This window comes from Felis catus, chromosome C1 (assembly GCF_018350175.1).
Source record: "Felis catus isolate Fca126 chromosome C1, F.catus_Fca126_mat1.0, whole genome shotgun sequence".
Taxonomy (NCBI): Eukaryota; Metazoa; Chordata; class Mammalia; order Carnivora; family Felidae; genus Felis; species Felis catus.
Window position 1 is genome coordinate 154,646,245 of NC_058375.1, and position 16,492 is coordinate 154,662,736.

Here is a 16,492-nt window from a genome sequence, read left to right on the forward strand (position 1 = left end):
TTGGCAACCATTTTATTTCACTGTTTTTGAAGTGATGCAGTAAAAGAAAAATGGCTGCCTTTTGTTTATTTCCTTGTACATTAACATGATGACATCATCAAAGATATTAGCTACAATGAATATATATTTAAATACCTAGAGGTACACTGTAATACAAGAACACTCTGTTTCCCTTTTTCTTTTAATGCCCCAAGGTTTTGTAGCTTTAGCATAGATCTTGTGTGCAGAGGAAAAAATGAACATGAGCATTTTGGAACAAATGCATTAAAATGGTGGCATTTAAAACATATCTGACTATTTTTCAATGTTAAGAAAAGCCCACCAAAAGGCATTTATTTAAGACCTAAAACATTCTAAATCAGTGCTAACCCAACAAAAAAATATTGTAAAGAATGATGTTAGGTCATTGTATTTAAGGACTGGACTATTTAGCTATACTTACTATTCTGGCTTAAAATTAGTTTTAAAGAATTCAGTTGACACAAAAAATTTTAAGTTATAATTGTTTCCAGAAAACAATTTCTTATTGGTGGAAGGCTTGAGCAGATACATACGTTTGTAATTTTTAAGATTACTGTTTTATTTACAAACACTTTTAAAATGTACCGTATGTCTAACTATACAGAAAATTTATTTTCTGGTCTTCATTTATGGTGCTTCTGACTTTTCCTTCTGTGCTCTTTGTTGCACTTTGCATGTATTTGTCATAAAATTTCAACTGAGATTAACAAGTGACAAGCTTTCAATTATCAATTCAATTTAGACAATTATTAAAGAGATAAGAAATCAATTTTTTTCATCAAGTTCCAATAATTAAATAGCTCTTTCATTTGGAAATCCACAATCCATTTTCAAATGTTAAGAAATAATTTTAGGTAATTATTTCATTATTTAAAAAACATTTTTAGAAAGGTGTTCTATATATGTGTATGTACATGTGTGTGTATATACATACACATATTTATGTTAATATATATTAATCGAATATCTATACAGCAGAAAATTCCTGTAAATGTTGAGTAGTCAGCTCTGAAACTACTTGTTAACACTGAAATCAGATAAGGTAAACCATATGCTTTATTGAGGTTAGCTGTCTAAAATAAGTTACTGCGATTTTAAGAATTAATATGAACCACATGTCCTTTAGATCTTTAAATTGAAATCTTCATTGTTCTTTTAAGTCAGCTGTTCTAAGAATGTGTCATCTTTTGAGAAGATAAATTAATCACCTACTTCATTTATATACATCAATAACAGACTCACCCTCTTATCTACTTTATCAAAAGTAATTAGAATACTCTATTTTTATTCATATATAGTATCTATTAGTGATTGAGATTTTCATTGAGGAGATTTTGAGGGAAACAGCCACTCATCCTTTTTGAAAATAACCACCTCCAAGAAAAGAAACACCAGCAACTGAAAGGTTAAAACAGACTGTCAAATCATTCAGTTGAGCAAGGCTCTTTAATAACATTTGTACAAAAGTACTTTCAGAAAGCAGAAGGTAGAAAACTGCTTTTTTCTAGTTCCTTTTCCTTAAATTATTATTCAGCCTCTTATTAAAATAAAATCTAGTTAACTTCTTTTGAATGCCTGCTCAAACGTTTTCCATAATAATAATAAAAAAAAAAATCTTGTGAAAGGATTTCCATAAGTCGGGCTGCATTAATGACTTAGAGCAGCTTCATAATCTGTTATTCCTTCCTCCTAGCAGACCTCAGCTGATAAAAATATCCATAGACACAGTGAAGTCAGTGGCATGCCTGGCTTTCTCAGACAAAACTCCCATGTGATCACATATAGGCAGCCTCAGTGAGGCTGATGCCGTGCAGCAAGCAGTAGGTAATGAGTCTTTGTGCAGAGTGAAGCTCTTGTCGCTGAACAATAAAGCATACGGTACCAGCAATAAAACACAGGGCTGGCAAATTTAAGAAGATTCCACTGAACCAGGAAGAACAGTGCCTTCGGTGATGCTGACACATATTATAAAATGATAATCAATTTATTTTGGATTCTAATGAATAAAGAGTGCAAGGACTAAGACTACATACAGCTATTTGAACAGGTCAGTGATTTTATAAATTACTCCCAACACTTCCTTGTGTTTGATTGGATTTAAATTAGGATGGGCTAATGCGTGTTTTCCCTTAAACAAAAACTTTGCAAGATATTTGCAGTGTGTAATATGAAGGATGCACTTGAATTGACCCAATGTGATTAAATCGTTGCTGTAGTCAGATGTGATAGAGAAATGTTCCTATGATTATAGTAAACTGAAAAGTTATTTATCCTATTTAAAAATTTATGGGTAAGAAAAAATGCATCCAATAATTTCTAATCTTCTATATATGCAGAAATAATATAAACCAGAGTACTACTAATAAATAGCTCAAATAAAAAGCTTCAAATTTATTTGTCCAGTGTTAAAAAAAATCCTGCACTGCAATAGTTTACATGTCTTATAAATTGATGATATATCATTCAGATTTTATGGATGTCTTTCTGTACACTGAAAGAGGAAGGTTTGGCATATTTAATTATTTAAATGAAAATTTTCTAAATAAGGAAATTTTGAAGTGTTAAGAATGCTACTACTAGAACAATGCATTTTATATTTAACTATAGTAATATATATTTATATTAATCTGTTGTGTGCCTTTTATTTTTCATTTTGTATTTCTTTTGGTAGACGGAAAATACTTCATAAAACCTTTTATTTTCTAGATATTATTCACTCCCTAATGGACAAAAACAAATTAGCTTAATTTTCAAAAGAAGAATGGATTAATTTTGTGATGATGCATATTTCCATTTATTCACCATTTAGGAAAGAACATGTACCCTCATGTATATTTATAAAAATATGTACACACATGACCTTCTGTATCTAGAAAATAACCACTTCTTAGGCTTATGAGCAATAGAGAAGTTTATGTTTTAAAGAGAGAGATTGCTGTGTGTAGGCAGACAAGGGAAGAAATAACTCTAGCAAATAATAGCACAACACTGAACATCTTTGCCAAAGACAGACAAGCATTACTGCTACATGAATCCTTGAATTTAAACACATAGTTTAACTTTGCTCTACATTTTTACTGCTGTATTGTTTTAAAAGCATCTTGGGACCTAAATTCTTAACAATTAATTTCTTGGACACCGCTTAGGATGATCGTCTTTAAGACACTAGGGCTCATGTTAACATTTTATAGAATTACTACAGTGACTTCATGTATCTGTATAGTAACTAAAATATATTTATGCTTGTAAAATGCTGTTTAAACCACCACCACAACAACACAAAATACCCTATGTCCCTGATTATGCATGCGATATGTATGCCGATGGGGGAAAAAAATAGCTATGTTTCAAAAACAAGAGAAGTTAATGAAATTTTTAAATTGGTTTTCCACATGTATTTAAATGAAGTATTTGACTATTTGGGTTTCCTTGGTTACCATAGTTGCTGCTGACAGCTCCCTTTGGTGGGGTGGGGGAGAAAGCAGGACTCTAAAACAAAGAGTTAAAAACACTTATCCATTAATAGACACGGGGTCGGTGATGCTGGCAGCCCAGAGAAGTCCGTGCCCACTCCCCATCGCCTGTTCCATCCCTCCGGTGATTCAGGTATTCTGGCGGAGCTGCAGTTCCACACTTCCTTACCCAGCATTCCGTTCCAGTTGCTGGAGGGCTGCCTGAGCCTTATGCAAATGAGACCAGCTCTGAGGCTTTGACTGCAGAAGCGAGGGGGTGGGGGGTGCAGAAGGGAGTTCAAAGGTCACGGGGCTGGTGGAAAGCTGGATCAGTTGGCCGAAAAAAAAAATGCACTGGGCTTCTCTGCAGCAGTGTTTTGCAGCAGTTAAATGAAGTGTGCTTTATTTCTCAGAGTGAAGATGTTACAGCGTGTGTGCCGTAGTCCTTTAAAGTGCACGCAGGTACGGTGACGGATTTCGTGATGCGCCTAATTTTATTTCTATAAAAGACACTGAGGAGGACTGGCTATTTTAGTCATTGTGGAAATTGGCAGGGTGTTCTTGGTTTTCAGCTTCTCTTAACTAGTTTATTAAATCTTCTAGTGTTTTGGTTTTTTTTTTTTTCAATTTGAAACATGGGTGTTTTGTTCCAATGGAATAATTTCACATAAGGAAAAAATTGAATTGGGGATTCTAAATAATTGTTTTGTTTTGGAAAGTTTTTGATAGCAGAGAGATATCTGGGCTGAAACATCTAGGTAAATAAATATCAGGACTTAAAACTTTTGCAGCATTTTCACATTTTTCAAAAAATTGTATTTTAAATTAGAACTGGGTTCATAGCCTAAGATTCTTGTGAGGTATCTGTAATTAAATGATGGAATTCTTTGTTCATATCCCACAAAACGTCATAAGGACAGTTTTAATAAGTTGTATTTCATCTCATTATACAGAGGGTTTCAGTGTTAATCATCTTCATCTATATTTTATTGCTAAGCACTGTATCAAAGAAAGAATTTCTTATTTAGGGGTTATAGTTTGGAAATGCTTCTTTCATTTTTCTAGTTATTACTCATTTTCTTTGGGACTTTTTAGACAACCCTATTTTGAACTCAGCATGTTCAACTTCCTATGACTTTGTCTTTCAGTTAAGTCTGGGTTGTAAAGTGATTCTTATAAATGTCATAGGCAGGACAAAAGTCTCCTTTTTCCATGCACTAAAGATCACACTCTTGTAGAATGTGTGATTACATCATAGTAAAGTCTGACCTGTACCAAACAAATGTGTACTCACTTATATTGCTCATATTGCTTTTTTATTCCCAAAATGTATTTTTAAATAAACTTAATTAAAGCAGCATGATCAGACTATGTTTATCCACATCATTAAAAATTTTAAATGTATCAATTCGGCAGCTAAAATGTTGATAGGGAAAAATGTTATTCTAATTTGCATCAAGTGTGCATCTGTCTATATTACAGGTTGTATGTGTATGAAAATTTATGTTGGAAAGATGAAGAGACAAAATAATGTTTAGTCATGAAATTACTGCTTTATGCTTTTTTATTTGCATAAGATTTTAAAATGAATTCTATGAAGCTTACATACAAAGAGCTAATACATATTTAGATAAACTTAATTACTTTCTTTGCACTGAAAAGAGGGCGTTCATTTTATTATAATGATTAAGGCTTAGTAGTTTGGCAACAGTATCTTTTATTTTAAAACAGAGAGTGGGGTGGGTAGAGGGTGGACCAGAACAGGAGGATAGCCATTTAAAACAGTAGAGGACACTTCAAACATTTATGAAATCACCTTGTGTTAGTCATTTAGGGCCAGATTCCCACCATTTATCACTTTGTGGGGACATTATGACATTTATCCTGGATCCTGACATTAATTTAGGAGATGGAATTCATGTCTTGTGTGAGTTTTTTAAAAATGCAAAAACTGCCATTTTCTTCTAAACTCTTTCTCTTTTGAAACTTTCAGTAATGACTGCAGCTAAAGGGGATATCTTTTTAAATAATCACCTTCTTATGTCAAATGGAATATGCTGTCCTCTGGTACAAACAGCACATTTGTAGACTTGTTTTATACACACACGCGCACACACACACACACACACACACATATATATATAATTACATATTATGAAGTAGGTATGTATAGATACATTTTACATATGTCACATATCACATCTATGATATATATTACCTAGTTATACAGCCAAATAAAATTTTTCTTGTCGTCAATCATATTTAATCCAACAATTTTGAAACAAAAATTTTTTATTTTCCTTTTACCTCACTCAGGTCATGTCCATAATTTGTTATCTACTAACCTATGTGTGTTTAGACAGCGCACAGTTGAGGAGGAAAGAACCCAGCTGAAGATTCATTTAGGCAGTCCAATACTGGTAACTTTTCAATGCAACCATTGCCAGTTAGCACATTCTGAATATAGAAATAAAAATGCTGTGGGCCAAAAAGGAGACCCTATGAAGGTTGGAGAAAACCTGGTAATAGATAAATGTGAAATAAAGAGAATTGTGCTTTCGTAAGCCACCAGAGAGCTATATATGTCCTGCAGCAAATTTATGGCTTTGAATATCTTGGATAATTTATGTCTCTATGCAAATTCAGTCAAAACTTTGAAGTCTTTTTTGCATTAGCTGGAACCACACTACTTCCATACAAATCTCAGCAGCATGTACACAGTAAGTTCATGGACTGGATATTTAAATATATATGGAAAAAATGTATTCATGTAAATACAGCTCAAATTGAATTTGTAAAGTAAAAGAGTAAATAGAGCAATGTAAAAACCAATCATTGGAGGATATGCAGTTGGTGTACTTGAAGAAGCGGTGTTATATCAAATTTCAAAGGAATCTTTAATGATTTTTCAAAAATTAATTTCCTGCATTCTGATTACCAGTCTGTCTTTGTCATCACTCAAAACTAGAGACCATATTGTAAGCTTGGAAAAGATTTTAGGGCAAATATGCTTTACTCAGTCTAGCAGTATGGAACATAGTCTAAAACCTACAAATAACTGTTGTGATCTCAAAATCACATGTCTAGGTTTTAAGTTGTATTATCACCGTATATGTCCTTCTCCTGAACTTCCGGTGCCTGTAAAATAGAAACAAGAACAAAATGACTTATAACATATAGAAGGAGAATGCTCAAAATAAATGAGTATTCAAAACAATCACATTTCTTTCTATATTTTAACCTGGCATTTCTTAGGAAACGATCAAAATGATTGCACTTTTAGTGACCTATTCTGGAATTTAAATAGAATTGTATTAATTTTACTGAAAAGTATAATAAGGTTGTGAAGTGATTTTAAAGACTTATTTTTATTCTATATTATTAGAAACATAGCAATGCTATAGTAATACTTTGTCTAGAACAGTTGAGAAATAATCTGTCCTAAATAAACCAATTTTCCAAATAAGTGAAGTTTATAACTTTAATAGCCAGTTATCTTAAAAATAGTCATTGCTTTCATGGAAGCAAAATATAGTACATATCATTCTGCTTTGTTGAACAAAGTGGAAACCAGTTTAGATTTTCTTCATGGTATAAGAATCATTATTCCCTCATTATATTGGACTTTAAAACTGCTCCCCAACTGTCCCCCAACACCAAATGGCATTGCCATCATATGCTTTTGGTATGCAATTGTATATCCTTTTTATAAATTTTATATGCTTTTTATAATTTTCCTCTTTTCCCATGTTACTACTTATTATTTTCTAATATAGTTAATAATTGCTCTTTATCTGAGAACAATTTAAAAATCAAGTTTATGAACTTGGTTTTACATTAAATCCTAAATCTTTTGGACTTTGGTCGGCAAAGAGAGGGAGATAAACATCACTCCATACTTTTCCTATGTATTGAACTTCTGATACCTGCGCATACACAGTATAGTAAGTATAGGAACATAAAAAATAAGTAACATTTATCTTAATTTTTCTTATCTTCAGGATATTGAAAATCATGTTTGAACTCCAGTTCTTGTTGCTACCATGAGAATCTGGCATGTTATACCATTAGCAAGAATTTGAAATACTTTGCCTAATAGGGAAATAAGGAATCTCCAACAGATATACCAAAGGAAACACACAGACCAATTTTTGTGTGTGGCATTTGACTAAAAATTGTTGTCCTATACCTATTCTTGCCAATTTTGGAGGTTATGGTCTATTTCATTCTCAGATCCTGGGGCTCTGAGATTCACCACCTCCCACCACCATGCTAGCTAGGAAGAGTTGCTACTTGAACAATCTTTTATCTCCATGCAAGCTTATGAATCCACGTATTGGTGCAGAAATGCGTTTAGTTGTGTGTGTGTGCGTGACACACATACTTTACATTTTCCCCAGTAACATACGAAAAAAGTTAACACAACTGAGCCATCAATCTTCATGTCTTTGAAAATTCACTAATACAATGTATATGTTAAGATAACAAGGAAGCTAGTACCATGCTCCCAGGCCAGGGTTCTTAGTTTACAAGTTTATTATAAAAAAAAAACACTGCAGTGCTCTTGTGCTGTGACATCCTTTTACAGGAGAAGGAAAAACAGTTCTATTCAAGACAACTCATCAGGTTCTGACTGTAACAAAGAACAACTGTGGCTGAGATTTGAGGAGAAATCTTACAATTAAATGATATCCCTGAAAATAAACAATGATTTCAAAATGAACAAGTAGAAGGGAGACCTTGGTACTTATTTTTAAAAATGTTCATTAAGCTCCAATAATTGCTGCTATCTTTATCTGTAATCATGCTGAGTAAAGCTATAGCTAAATGGAAGTTCAAGTGGATTCACGAGGTATTAGTATTTACATCTTATTATCTGCAGTCTCTCAGAGAAAGCAAAATAACTACAAATAACACTATGCCAGAAACTGGTTTTTGACCAACAGTGTTGGCACGCAAGACATTCATTCATTCTAAAGTGACCACAGCTGTTGATGACAAGAAGCTTTGTATTTTTATATAGTATATCTTTCAGTCCATGTGAAACAAGTTTTTTTGAATGTTAACTATTCTCAGACACTTTGGAGTTACTTATTTCCATTAGATCAATAGGTGTTCTCATACACTCTGAAGAGCTTTGATGATGTGAAGGAATGTTGGTTCCATAAACTTAGTGTCAAAAGATACCCTGTAAGAATAAGAACTAGTACAAAGTATTGGAGGAAAGCTTCATATTCTGGTCTTCTTTTGAAGAATACCATTAGTATTTCAAAGAACCTGAGAAGTACTTCAACAAACCTGGGTAATTTTGTTTAATATAATAATGCCTTATAAATTTAGGGCAATTTAGGAACAACTAAGCAGCCAGGAAAATATTCTGTTGTTTTCTTGATAGGTAAATGCCTTTATTATATAGTTTCTTGGGTATGTGAGTTCAAAGTATGTCGTGGAATGCGAAGAAGCTGAACAGGATAGTGGTTGGGAAGTAAGGTTTAAATTCCAACCCTGTGTCACTTCCGGGACATGGTCTGTCAATTACAATCCATGTGGCCTTGGATATGACACTTGAAATCTGTAAGCCTCATCTTCATCTGCAACGTGGGATGATCATCTCTGTGGTTTTTACGGGAATGAAATTGTACAATGCATGCCCAGCACATAATATTATAAATGTTAGCTAATATTATGATTTTTCAACCCATAGGAGTTGATTCCCTGGTGCCGATAAGACAAGTTCAGCTCAAACCTGTAGTTACAGAGACTCTTGATGAAACATCTTAGATTTCAGCAGATGAGGGAAAGACGTGTTTTCCAAAAATAGAAACCCATGAGGAATTTATTGAAAGTCATACCTCCCTCGTACCATCTTCTATTGAGATGTGGCAAGTAGAGAAGGCAGTCACCATAGCCATCAAAGTTCAAACTATATGTGGCTTCATAGATACCTTGAATTTTTCCAACTGGAAGCACAGTCTCCACAAAGATCCTCACATATGTTGTGACAGTATGTACTTTTATAAGCTCTCATTTTATATCCTTTATTGCTTTAAAAATTTTCATCAATGTGCCTTTGCTCTACTTTTTCCCATTCCCATGTTGACTTTATATGACCAAGGTATTAGTTATTCATCTCTGCTCCATCCAGAGTTCCTGTCTCATCCATAGACTATGAACTTTTCAATTATAGAGGGAGCCTGGCACACAGTAGATGCCCAAGAAATGTTTGCAGATCCAATGCTGTTTTGCAGCATAGTCTGATTCCAACTCATGTGGTAAAGATGCTATTTCTCTGAATCATGAAACAGTCTCTGTGTCACAGATTTGCTGTTTTAAAGTTCCTCTGTATCATAATGATGTTTAGAAATACTATATTCTGACTCTTGATTTTGGCTCAGGTCATGATCTCATGGTTTGTGAGATCAAGCTCCACATTGGGCTCTGTGCTGACAGTGTGGAGCCTGCTTGGGATTTTCTGTCTCACTCTCTCTCAGCCCCTCCCCAATCACGTGCACGCACGCGCACTTTTTCTCCTCTCTTTCTCACAAAAATAAATCTTAAAAAAAAGGAATACTGTGTCAACTGATATAGTCACAAGAATTTTTCAAAAGAAACTTAAAAAATATATCGACACTTTTTACTTAAAATTATTTTAATAGTTGGGGCAACCTGGTGGCTCAGTTGGTTGAGTGTCCAACTCTTGATTTCAGCTCAGGTCATGATCACAGGGTCGTGATATCGAGTCCCAAGTCAGGCTCCGCACTGAATGTGGAGTCTCGTTGGGATTCCCTCTGTCTCTCCATCTACTCCTCCCTCTCTTTCTCTCTTGCACATGTGCATTCTCTCTTTAAAAAATAAAATTTAAATTAAAAAAATTTAATTAAAAAAAGTTATTTTAATAGTAGCACACCCAGAAGTGCTTTTTGATAAATATACATTGATAACAAATGTTGGATAATTGATGGGAAGGAGTATCATGACTCTGCTTTTGTCAAACTTGTTTGAATGGTGAAACTTCTCTAAATAGTGAGTTTCCAAATTTTAGAAGATTGTATGAATTTGATGTGACTTATTTCCATTTTGAACCAGTTTTCATCTGTGCCAGTAGAACCTTCACTGAGACTTGAAAACCCAGGTATTTAATCTTACAGTCTATATTATTTTTACTAATTGCTCTATAATGCAGTGTGCGCTGGAGGCTGAATAACTCGTTCTCCACCTCAGGTAGTAAAATCTATATCTTGCCTTAAGGTGGTGATTCATTTTAAAGCATGTCCAAAGTACTTTCTTCCACTTATTCTAATTTTAAAAATCTCCTCTATTTTTTGCACAGTGTCTTTGGCAGGATCCCAGTGCTTAGATGGGTATGGTCTCAAAGCTTGGCCATATTTTACTCTGATGTCCACTTTAGAGTACTTTATGGGGAAAATGTTTTCAAAGTTTCTTTCCCTTTGGACTATTCTTATGATTCTTCTGGAAGAAAAGGATATCATATCCCTTAAATACCCTTTGATCTACACTCGCTAGTCTACTTTATTATTTAATCAGAAGCTTTCTAAAAGACTGAAGAGAAACTTCTTAAGTGCTAAGGAGGAAAAAAAAATGTTATCTCTCAGTGTTGCAGTAATAATTCTAAATTCTTCTAAGTACGTGAGGTCTTTTTTTCCCTGAATGCGTAAGTATTGCTATTCGCCGAAGGAATTAGGCTAAGTACTGTTCTTTAGCCTTAATAGCAAGCACATAAAATAAATTTTTCATTGGCACTTTTGTTAGAGTAAGAAAAATAGGCTTACAATGGGCACTTGATCAGTTTTCAACAGTTTTAAAAGCCTTATCATGTTCTTGGTTAGTTTTGTCTGCTCTTGCTAACTAAAAGAACATCCTGGAGGAAAGGACTTTTGGCTTCTAGTTCACATGTATTCTAGTATGCCATGTTGCCAAATACCAACTAATGAACAATGCTTAGGGTTAAGAGGGGTTAAAAACCAAGCTCTGTCTTTCTTATATGGATGGTAACTAATCTCAATGGCAGGTAACATGGAAAACTTCTTGGGGCCCCCCTGCCAGATAGAGTCATATGACCAAGCTTTTATGGCTTTTATGACCAGGTAGTGGGGAATGCATTGCATTAGAGCCATTCTCACTAGTTATGTCTGCCCCTTATTTTGACAGAAGTGGAAATTGAGACCCAAGGAGGTAATCCTCTTACTTAAAATTAGGCCACTCGTTAGTAGCTCATCCAGGATTAGACTCCAAATTGATGGCCATTCATTTACTGAGCAAAGCACTGGAGTACATCTTCAATCCATGAGGAACCTTACAGTCAAGTGTGAGAAAATGGCAGGCAAGCCAGCAATTATGATAAAGAGTGATAAGCACTGGGAGCTGTGAAATACAGAGAGATCACTTAACCCAGTGGGGTGCTGGTCAGGGAATATTTTTAAGGGAAAGTTTGGGTGAGGTCTTTTGGGAAAATGATCTAGATTTCTGAAAGCTTGCTTTCTTTTGTTAAAATAACCTTGGAGGATTGGGAAAAAGATTACAGAGTATAGGTACAAAGAGCCTAGCCCATGGTCGGTGCTCACTAAAAGCTGACCAGTATTATAAATGGATCGAGGCGCTCCAACTACCTTTTAGGAAAGACAGACACTGTTTTGGGGAGAGTGTACTGCAACCCAGAATCATCCACCAAGATACAGAGTTATAAAGGAGGTCAGTTTGGGGTAGTCGTTTTAGAGTAGTAGGTGGTAGCCAAGAAAACAGTGAAGGAACCCCTAAAATTGTTATGGAATGTCTCCCTGAGAGTAGAAGACACCAAAGAAGTTGGAAAGACCCCTTCTCTAGGAAGTGGATGACCCTGGTGGTAAAAGGAACAAGAGACAACAGATTCTTAAGCTTCTTTGATACTTTGAACTAATGTGTCCATAAGAAATCATTTCTCCAGGTTCTGAATATCCACCCAAGCTGAGGAAGTGGGATAAATCACCAGAGTGGAGGCTCTTGACCAGGGAGTCCGTGGATAGATGGCATGCATTTGTACTTATTTGCCCTTTTTTCTGTGGAAAGCATTCATTTCTTTCATAAGATTCTCAAGCTGCAGATCAGCAAGCTGCAAAAATTTTGAGATCCAAAGCACATAAAGTAACTCAGACCTTTAACTCAAGGTCACAGGCAACTCTGGCACAAGGAACTCATACATAATTGGGGAACCCTGCAATCATTTCTCCAACAAAAATATTCATTAGACAGGAGTGCCCCCAGGGTTCTTGGCTTAAACAGGCACCTGGGCAAGAGGTGTATTTGGCCAACTTGCGCTTGTCACATTGGCAAGCCACCAGCAGCATTTTTCACATTGGTGGTGCCCCGTGGAAACACCTTGCAGGATTTTACCTTGCGAAATCCTTGCCAAATCCCTATCCTCTTGGAGGCAGATATGTCAGTTTTTTGCCAAATGGGTTAAAGCAGAAATGGCCCTAGTATTGTGGAAAAAGATATCCCCTCTTTTCTTTTTTAATAAGAGAAATGCATAAGCATTCTGAGAACGTGTGGAGCGATGAGTGTTTAAAGGCATAGCATCTGATGCCAACATCTTCAAATAATGATTATCTCATTTAGCAGAGACTTTAGTCTATAGTCTGTGCTTGATTAACAGAATAGTGTCAGGGCAGTAGTAATGTCAGTGTTAGGGCCAAACATAACAAATTACTCAAAATCATGGTTTAAAAAAATAATTGGGGATGAAAAGGATTTAATACAAACTAAGTTGATTAAAATTGTATCCCAATAGTTAGGAACACATCTGGATAATTAAAGATATTGCACCCAAGGATTCAAAATAACACAGTATGATTTTTTTTTTTTAGCTAAGCTTTGCTTTCTTAAATATTGGAAGAAGACCTATACGCCATCAATTGAGCAACTGTCCTCTTCATCCTCTATCTGGCCCAGTAACGATCTGGCTGATAAAGTGTGACATTGTGAATAATCTTGCTTTTGCCAGCTAGGCTTTTCCCACCTGCTATCACAGATGAGCCACACACCAGTATTTTCGTCAACCTGTTTGCAGTGCTGCTCAGCTCATCATTTGAATTTGGTGAGGCAACCAGAAGAAGCATCAAAATTGCTTTCCATTCTGAGTGAAAGTAAAGAAAAGTAAGCTGTTCTTTCCATGCAACTTAATCCTGACACTGGTGTTTCCTGGGCCTGAGTCCCACTGCTGATGGAAGCAAGCAGCCTCGTCTTATCAAAGTCCTTGGAGTAGAATTTTATCATAGTTTCTTAGCTTTTTGTGCTTGTTGGAAGAATTTGATGAGGTCATAAAATAAATTATTTTGTTCTTTGAGAAGTCATGGAGAGATGTCCTCCATGGCATGTAATGCAGGGGAATGTGCCACTTGATGTATGTCACGTCACCAAGGTGAAAGTGTCTTTGTTAATGACCCTTGCAGTTAAAGAGGACTCTCACTTTGCTTAACTACAAAACTAGCAAGGCAGCAATGCAAAGGACAAACCCAGGCCCCCACAAGAAAGTGAACAGAGGGGTTCTAGATGTATCCCTTTTTTCCTAAGGGAGTACCATGGAAGGCTTCTGGTCTCGGCAGTCTCCATGGAATAAAGAATTACCAGGTCAGATGAACCACGAACTCACAGCTCATCTTTTTTTTTTTTTTTTTTCCACCAAGCCAGGGAGGAGATAGCATTTCACTAAAAAGATCTCCTCATTCTCATAGAAGGAAATTCTTGCCATGCCAGAATTACTTCCTTTTAAATTCACTTCTTTCTGCACCAGTGATAGGTCTGGCCTGCCCTTAATCTATTAACCAGTACTCGCCCCCTCACCTTTCTTTAATTATTTGATAAACTCATGATTCACCCTAATTACCTTTCAGGTTTTATGTATTCAGTTTCATCTGTTTGGTAAAGGACAGGAATATTCAGGTAATGTAGCTCCAGGTGGTAGGTGGTATTTCTTTCTTTCTTTCTTCTTTTTTTTTTTTTTTTTTTTAAGGCTTACACCCAATGTGGGACATGAACTCATGACCCTGAGATCAAGAGTTGCATGCTCTTCAACTCTTGACCTCTGCTCAGGTCATGATCTCACGCTTCATGGAAGCGAGCCCCACATTGGGCTCTGTGGCCTGTTTGGGATTCTTTGTCTCCCTCATTCTGCCCCTCTCCTGCTTTCTCTCTCTCTCTCTCTCTCTCTCTCAAAATAAATAAATAAACTTTAAAGAAAAAAAAAGAGCTGCATGCTCTACCTACAGAGCCATCCAGGTGCCCCAGTAGGTGGCATTTCGTATGTAGATGTTTTTGTTACATTCTAGTCATTCTTCTTTCTCCTCCAGAGCTGAGAACACCCCTTAGGGTTGTCAGAAGAAATTGTGGATACTCAATTAAATTTACATTTCAGATAAACTACAAATAATAAATACAAATATATCTTGAAGGTGATTTCATCTTTTATCTAAAATTCACAGTTAACTGGGTGTCCTATATTTTTATTTGCTAAATCTGGCAACCCCAAAGTGGTTCTGCAAATCAGACAACTTGCTCCTCAGAATTTGGGGATTGATGATATTCTTAAGGCATATTTTCTGTGGTAATTTCCTTACAGCACATAACAAAGCATTATGAAATAAGGACAGAATGAAAAAAGAAAACAGCGTTAAACATTAGGTGAATAGAAGTGGGATAGTAAGAACTCAACGAGTTACCTATGAAAGCTACGAAATTTTTACGTTGTCAGAAGAGAGTGATATGAACATAATTCCAACAAATACCCAAAGTTAGCTTCAGTCATTCTTCCAAATGCATTAAAGTGTACATTTTTGTCCAGCGTCTTGATTTGGCATTCTTAGTGAAGCTCTCCCACTTACTTCAGTCTACATCCTTCTGTCTTCTGATATTTTTCCAGAAATACATTAAACAAAAGAATTGCACTTGTAACCATAGAACATCTAGTGTAGTTCATCAGTATTTGTGTGTGTGTGTGTGTGTGTGTGTGTGTGTGTAGAGATTTGAAAACATTTGTACTCTCTACTACTTTTTCATTAAATGTGCTCCAACACTTCTGAACAATGGTTATATCTAATAAAAAGTTGAGAGCAATAGTATATGTTAGTGAAGAATAGCAGAGATCCAAGATCACAAGATGCTTTTTGGAGTTTTATAATGAAGTGGTTATTAATTTGGCAATAGAAAAGGCACGAGGGTGCAGAGAAAGGGGAAGCTGTCCAAGTGGTGAATTCATGGACTCTATTAATGAATGAAAAAAATAGGATAAATCAGTGTTAGACAAGAAGAAAATATTGGCTTTGAAGTACAATTGAACTTATTGAGGCCTCTGAGTAAGATTCTCTGGAGTAGTACCTAATTGGGTGGCTCTTTGCCTTCCGGCCATGTAGTTGAGTGATCAAAGGGCTGACCCCTCACCCAAGATGGGCGAAAACATTACTCACTCCTTGGAACACTAAACTTGAACTGTGAGACATAGAGAGAAGTTGCTGGACTTAAACCTGGTAACAGTGATGCTCTAGAAAAAAGATAAGGAATTTCTACAGTCATAACCTTAGAAGCTGTCCTTACTCCTGCATTCCTTTAATTTTGGATTTCAGCTCTATCTTAGATTGCATGAACTAGTTCAGTATTTTTCCAACAGATGTCTTTGTGCTTAAGTTAGCTAGAATTTGCTTTTGGGCTGCTTGCAAGCAAAAAAAAAAAAATGTATGACGTTTTGAGGTCAATTTCATCTTTCATTTTGATTCTCATCCAATCAAAAATGCCAGATATTTTGTTAGTGAGGAAAGAGAGAGTGGTGAATGAGATGAACTTGATTTCTGCTTCATGGAGCTTTCAGTCTCGCAGAGAAAACAGACACTGATAAGTAATTAAAGTATAGAAATGGAAGGGTTCTATGCATTCATCAACAAATATTTATTGAGCATCTATAATATATAAGACACTGTTCTAAACCATTGGCACTCAGTAAAGAAAACAAAGATCCTTGCCCTTGTATCTTGTAG

General features: G+C 35.5%; 1 protein-coding gene across 3 annotated transcripts in view; it reads left to right on the forward strand.

The window, feature by feature from the left end:
* The window catches only part of CSRNP3 (cysteine and serine rich nuclear protein 3), a 212,332-nt gene that overhangs the window by 106,260 nt on the left and 89,580 nt on the right, over window positions 1–16,492 (forward strand). The window contains exon 1 of one of the 3 annotated variants that reach the window (XM_006935332.5): window positions 1,298–2,068. The exons of 1 other annotated variant lie outside the window; for it this stretch is intronic. The gene's annotated coding sequence lies outside the window, so the exon portion shown is untranslated. Of the gene's footprint in view, window positions 1–1,297; window positions 2,069–3,790; window positions 3,936–16,492 lie in introns of those variants that run through there. One more of the 3 variants, XM_019838201.3, reaches the window with a different exon arrangement.